This window comes from Meles meles, chromosome 1 (assembly GCF_922984935.1).
Source record: "Meles meles chromosome 1, mMelMel3.1 paternal haplotype, whole genome shotgun sequence".
NCBI lineage: Eukaryota > Metazoa > Chordata > Mammalia > Carnivora > Mustelidae > Meles > Meles meles.
This window is the reverse complement of record NC_060066.1, coordinates 90,936,801-90,944,293: the sequence shown is the minus strand read 5'-3', so window position 1 is coordinate 90,944,293 and position 7,493 is coordinate 90,936,801.

Genomic DNA, 7,493 nt, shown 5'->3' with positions numbered 1-7,493 from the left:
AGGCTTATACAGCACCGTTGCCCACACTGGGGTTGGCAGATACAGATGTATACACTTCCCGTTCCTTCTGTCTTCCCAGTCCCCCACTGCATCAGGGTTCATGTTCAGCTGCCACTCGAGGACTTCTGGAATTCCATCTGGAGTCATGTTCTCTAGCATGGGGTTGGGAAAATCGGTGACAGTAAAGTCTGTAAGGATGACCTCTTGCATGGGCTTAAATATTGGATGTTTTTCCTGTTGAGGAGGATAATAGTGTGTATAGTAGTTTCTGCATGTGGCTGGCTGAGCATCTAAAAAAATGCAGATTTCTAGATCCCACCCTGACTCATTATAAAAGGATTGTGTTGGGAGAGTTTATTAGTTATCTTTTGCTTGAATAACACTGTAACAAACACTGCTAAAAGGCTAGGTGGCATACAAACACGATCTTCTTGCTCAAAAGGTGTGCAAGTTAGTTGGGGCCAAGCTGGGCTGGGTCGGCCTTGGGTTCAGCCTTGTTCCACATGTCTCTCATTCTAGAACACGCCCTAAGAAACAGTAGCCATATGGGGTTGCCATTTTCATGGCAGAAGGCAGAAGCAAGGGGAGTGAAAACATGTGATGGTCCTTAAAGCCCAGTTTTGGACTGACCCATCCTCACTTCTGCCCGCATTCCATTGGTCAAAGCAAGTCACATGACGAAACCCAAGGCCATGAGCTTGGAAGGTATACTCTGCCTCAAAGGGGAGAGGGAGGAGCAATGATCACTTGGGGTGGGGTGGGGAGTGGGGAGGGTTGATGGACTATATGTAACAGTTCTACAGGTTACTTTCATGAAGTCAAAGCTATTACCTGTTAGAGGATTGCCATTTGGTGTCACTAGAGAATGTGTCACAGCAAGAGAAATGATGGACTCCATTCCTTCAGGAGCTCAGCAAATATTTATCATCACTAACATGCGCTATCCAAAGATAGAAAAATGTTAATAGACCAAATGTAAGTCAATAGCAGAGGATAATTAAGAGTAGAAAGGGAACAAGAAAATAGGCACCTTATATACATTGAGGATGGAAATGCATGTATCAAGGAAGGCTTCTCAGAGGAGGCAACACCTGACTTCAGCTACATGATGGGTGAATGTTGTCTAGAGAAGGAAAGTGCAAGAAAGGAGGACAGGGGTATTCTAGGTAGAGGAGATTACAGGGTAAAATTGGAAATTTAGAAGCAGCATTTTATATTTGGCAAAGAATACTGTGTGTTCTCCAAATCCTGCTTCTTTTCTCCTGGGTCCCAGAGTTAGATTACCTTCCCACCCTCCCTTAAACTTGACTGTGGCTGAGTACTGACCAAAGAATGAGCCCCGAAATGGTGCATTCTTTTCCAGGTCTGGCCCTTACAAACCTCCCACATGCAGGTCCGCATTTTCTCAGGCTTTCCCCCCTCCATCACCTAAATGGGAGGTGAGTGGAGCCTATGATGGAAGGACCTGAGTCATGTGCTTGCTGGTGGTAGGCGAGGACTAGGAGGGAGTACAAGAGCCATCATTGACTAGCTGTGTCCCTCCCTTATTCTAGGTACTTCTGGTTATTTTGAGAACCAAGTGAATTAAAAGATATATTAGCGCCTTAGAATTATAAATCTGGGCAAAACATTAACACGGGATCATGCCCAGCTTCAGAGACGGTTCACACTGCAGAGACTGTCAGCCAAACAAAATCATTGATTGTATGCATTTATGGCAGGAGAGCCGTGACAACATTGTTCTTCTGGCAGTCTTTTTATTTCTAATGTGCATTGACGTGTGTCCCCAAAGGTTCAAGTTTAACTGCAGCTGAGCTGGGCCTCTCTCTCTCCATCTTTCAACCTGGGGAGCGTCTGTTATCCATGAGACGTAAGGAAGAAAACGCAGCTCATTAATCAGTATGTCATCACATGACTGGAATTAAATAGTAAAGCGGTAAAGCCTCTGAGTTGATATGATAGCAAGTATCACAGGTGTATGTTTCTGCTTCCGTTTCAAAGGAAGACACCATCTGGAAGTTATCCTTCCTGCCAAAAGGAGTAGAAACATAAAGGCTCCCGTCCTTTTCCCAATTAGAACTCAGAGACAGAACAAACTCTGCCAAATAGAGAAGCCCTCGCTGGAGATCTAAAGGACTGATGAGAGGCAAGTAGGAGAAAATTCTTCCAGAAGCAACTTTTTCTGCATACAAATGATAATAACTTTTTATTGGGAATGGAATTTGAGGGGCGCCTGGGTGGCTCAGTGGGTTAAAGCCTCTGCCTTCAGCTCTGGTCATGATCTCAGGGTCCTGGGATCGAGCCCCACATCAGGCTCTCTGCTCAGCAGGGAGCCTGCTTCCTCCTCTCTCTCTGCCTGCCTCTCTGCCTACTTGTGATCTCTCTCTCTGTCAAATAAATAAGATCTTTAAAAAAAAAGAAAGAAAGAAAATGGAATCCGAACTGCGCACAAACAGAGACTGAGATTGTTTGGCAGGAGGGCAAGATTACTCACTGGAGATCATTGTGATAGAGTATCTAGAAGTAGGCTTGGCATAACCCATCAATGCTGGAAGAGAAATACAGACACAACCCATACAGAGTTTTTATAGCCACCTCTCACTAAGAGCGTTCCTAATCCTTAGTGAGGAGGAAATAAGAAATTCATGTCAGCACTCCCACTGTAATATCTCTCTATGTGGTATATTGTGATGCTTGGTTTAATGAGCATGAATTAGATGCAGTTCTGAGCCTGTGTTGTGGGTGAAATCATTATCTGCCTGTCTTAGTTTGGGCTTTTACAGAAGCAGACCCTTGGATGAGACTTCAAGTGCGAGTGCAAGCAGGCTGTTTGGGAGAGAATTCCTGGAAACCACAGCAGGGGAGTTTGGGTGTGAAACCATGGGGAAGGGCCAGTGAAAGGTGGACGATGAAACCCATTACTCCCATGGGCCGGGAAGCTGGGCAACTCTGGAAATGGTACAGAACATGCACCTCAGAGTCATCTTCTCCGAGGGCCCAGGCAGCTAAGGTATTTACATATCAACTCCTATCAGTTGGGGGGGGGGGCTCAGAGTTGCTCTTGGGAGGTGATGTTTCCAGAACCGCAGCCTGCTTCGTATGCGAAGTATTGGAGCTGCCAGGAGGAAGTGGGGCCACGTGCTCTGAATGGGATGGGTGAAAGGATGGCAGTGAGACAGCCAGGGGCGGTTTGTATCCCCTGATGCCATCTTAACAAGGCTTTCTCTACGCTGCACGTACTGCTTGGGAAAATTACTTTTGTGCATTTCCCACTCTGTCCCAGAACCAGTGATATGGCCACAAACATGAGGACCTCCTCAGGGTTATTGATAACCCCAAACTTGATTTCTACTTTTCACTTTAATCAATTTATTTATATATATATATATGACTTACATTAAAAACCGAACTGTACCATATTTACAACTGTACTCAAAATCTGTCAGTTCCTTACCATGGCTCACTATACACACACTGTGGAAAACATACTAGGCAAACCTAAGGGGAAAAGACACTGTATAATAAAATGTACTCTTCTGTGGTCATATATATATATGATTGTTTTCTTCTGTGGTGCTTTGCATCTCTTTCAGGTGAGACCATGGCCTTACTGAAGGCACATTTGGGATCTAGTGAACACAAAGGGAATCTATGCTAACTGGCCTTGAACGCCATTCCTAATTTTTAAGACTGCCTCAGAAAACCACGGTGATCTTACTAATGACTATTCATTTTTGCTCATTACCAATTATATTTTCTTATTTTGCCATTCAGAAAATAAAGGGAAATTATATGATTGTACTATCTTTATTGTTTAAAAATGTCTCGATTTCTTAAATAAAAATACATGGGAAAGAGGCACCTGCGTGGCTCAGTTGGTTGAACATCTGCCCTCGGCTCAGGTCATGATTTCATGATTTCAGGGTCCTGGGATTGAGCCCTGCATCAGGCTCCCTGCTTGGTGGAGAGCCTGCTTCTCCCTCTGCCTGCCATTCCCCCTGCTTGTGTGCTTCCTGTCTCTCTCTTTCTATCAAATACATAAAGTCTTTAAAAAAAAATGCATGGGAGAAAGCAAAAGCTGGTTCAGTGTGAATTGTAAGCTTATATCACTGATTTTTAAAATAACACAAATGGGTATTTATGTGCACTGGTATAATTTTGAGGGGTTTTAGATGCATATTAAATTACCATGGACAAATAAAAAATTCATCGTTCATATATTACTAAAAAAGAATTTGCCCCAGATTAGCATGAGCTAATGTACTTTATGTTAGGCTTTACATTTCTGATGGACAACCTCTTCAGGACTGTATATGCGTACTCTACGTGTGTAACACATTTTATGTGATTGTTTCTTATTTTTAATGATTTACTTTGGAATAAAATCTTAGACTTACAAAAAAGGTGCCAAAGTAAATCAGAGAGATCTCATATGTTTTCCTTAATGTTACCATCAGGCATAAGCATTCTGCAATAATATGGGACTGATCCTTAAAACAGACAGATGTGAGGAAACTGTAAGGGTTCATTATCTTTAGAGACAAATTCTCTCCATATATGGTACTGCAGTGGAGAAAAGTGTCTTTTTGTTGTTGTTGACTTCCTTTGTTGGCCCATGGAAATGATCCATTTCATAGTCTGCCTTTTATTGGCCCTCCTAAAAATGGGAGAAAAAAGGGAAAAAAAGGTCTTCTCTTTACTTTGGAATACTTAATGCAATCCAATACATATATAGGCAGATAGAAGAACGCATCCATACATACCAATATGGGTTGGTGGCATTGGGATTTGCTAAGACTTTGTATTAATGTTTTCTCTTTACTTTGAGTTATGCTACCTTTTCTCTTCCTTTGTTACTGTCAATTGTTAGGGGTCTAGCTAAGACACCGTGCAGAGAAATCGGATCTGATTTTCTGGAACCTTGAGAATAACAGAGGGCAGGAGAGCAAATGTTAATGGTAGGAAGGAAGTGTTTGTCTCCAGTTTGAGGACTCTGACATAACAGGCCTGCAGTAACGTTTGTTGCATAGAAATCAACAGTAGTTGCCAATACTCGGCAGTAAATTAAACGGTGAGAAAAGCTGGAACTTGTTGGTGTCAGTCAGGGCTGCTCAGTACATGACATTAGAAAAAACTCTAAATGCATATCACTGCAATACTAATTATGATAATAGCAACAACATGATCAGTGTTGTTAGACCGCTGAAGACTTATGATAGATAAATATTAATGGAGGCTTCTTTTTTAACCCAAACAGAAATGACAAATGGTGTTTGGTTGTCCCTTTCACATTTTAAAAACTAGTTATTACCAACATTTCTTGAAGCAAGATATACCAAAGGATTTTCCTCACTCTTTCTCTTTCATAATTCTTGCCTCCTCCGGGCTTTCCAGCGACCTTCAAAACTCCCATACCACTTATCCATCTCCCCCTTCTTTCTCACCTCACCTCCCAATAAAACAGCCCTTGGGGGATCCCTTTTAAGTGGTGTGATATAGAGTGCTTTTGATAGCAAGAAGTATCTCTCTCCTCAGGGAGAAAAGGAATATTGAAATGATAACTGTCCCCTCTACCCTTACCCTCAATATTCCGGAACATTCACCGCTGTGCATTACTCGAATCACACCTAACTCTACAGGCATTGGGCCAAACAAGTGGACTGAAACCTTCACAACCAGGCTTCAAACCCTGCACACACGTGTCTCCAAATTTTGCTCCAGTGTAAACTTGATCTTTGCTCAAACTGAGCAGTCATACCATTAGTACAGTGTCTGTCAATTAGGACAGTGTCTATTCTAATCACGAACTGAAGCCAGTTGTAGGAAGAGGTGTAGATGATTATAATTTGCTGGCTCCAAGAAGGTGCCAAAGAAGGGGCCCACCATCAAGCAGGTGCTAAAGAAAAAGCACATATTTCGTGGCAGTTTAGCAACTTTTCTCAGTGAAGGCAGAAAAATGATTGAGTGGACTGTACATTATCTCAGTCGAACAAAAATGCAGACCTAGAAGACTTTAAAAAAAGAAGTGAAATAATGAAGGCAGCACTTTAATTCCTTCAAGCTCATGTCTCCAATTCCTGCGCAGTTGACCCTTGAACAACACGAGTTTCAACTCTGGGGATCTGCTTACACATGGATTCTTTACAGAATAGCACTGTCGATGTATTTTCTCCTCCTATGCTTTCCTTAATGACATTTGCTTTTCTCAAGTTTACTTCATTGTAAGAATACAGTATATAATACATATTACATACAAAATATGTGTTAACCAACTATGTTATCACTAAGTTTTCTTAGTGGGCTATTAAGAGTCAAAAGTTGGGGCACCTGGGTGGCTCAGTTGCCTAAACATCCAATTCTTGGTTTTAGCTCAGGTCATGAACTCAGGATCATCAGATCAAGCCCTAAGGGGCTCTGAGCTCAGCGTGGAATCTGCTTAAAGATTTCCTCCCTCAGCTGAGGGAAACTGGAAGGGGAGATGAACCATGAGAGACTATGGACTCTGAAAAACAACCAGAGGGTTTTGAAGGGGCGGAGGGGGTGGGAGGTTGAGGAACCAGGTGGTGGGTAATAGGGAGGGCACGTACTGCATGGAGCACTGGGTGTGATGCAAAAACAATGAACACTTTTACGCTGAAAATAAACCAAAAAAAAAAAAAAAAAAAAAAAAAAGATTTCCTCCCTCTGCCCCTCCCCCACTTATGCACTTGCTTTCTCTCTCTCTCTCTCTCAAATAAATAAATAAATCTTTTAAAAGGTTATACTTGGATTTTTGCCTGTGGGGGAGAGTCAGCGCCTCAACCCTTGAGTTGTTCAAGGGTTGACTGTGTTTTGAAGGTCCTATGAAATTTAGAAATTGACATTTTAGGTGTGGTCTCTAGATGTGCTCCGTCCCACCCAGTCCTCTTACTCTTGATATAGACAATTTGATTCTCTCTGGACTTTACTGGAGATAGGAGTAGAGTCTCTCAAAAGAAATTTTATTAGGGGTACCTGCTGGGCAGGCTCAGTTAGAAGAGCATGGAACTCCTGATCTTGGGTTGTGAGTTCGAGCCCCACGTCGGGTGTAGAGTACTTATTCACTTAATAAAAAAAAAAAAAACACAACACCCTAAAAAAAGGATTTTACTAAGGAACTGAGAAAAAGAAGAAAGAAAAAGACAGATTAGAATGTCCTGTATGCATATATATACACATATGTTTAGTACTTACTATCAAGTACATTTATGTGTATATAAATATATCTTTATACATGATGTGGGAGCTCTGATACTAAAAATGTCCATTATTATAAATTAACAGTATTTCTGAGTGGAGGAGACAGGAAATTATAAAGTAAACAAAAACCCGTTTTGAATGAAAATGCAGCAGAGTGACTGGAGTGTTATTTCAGACAGTGTGGTCAGTGAGGCCTCGCCGGGACGTGACGTGAGGCTGAGACTTACGTGATGTGAAGGGGCAAGGCACATGTGGTTGGAAGATAAAGACGAACA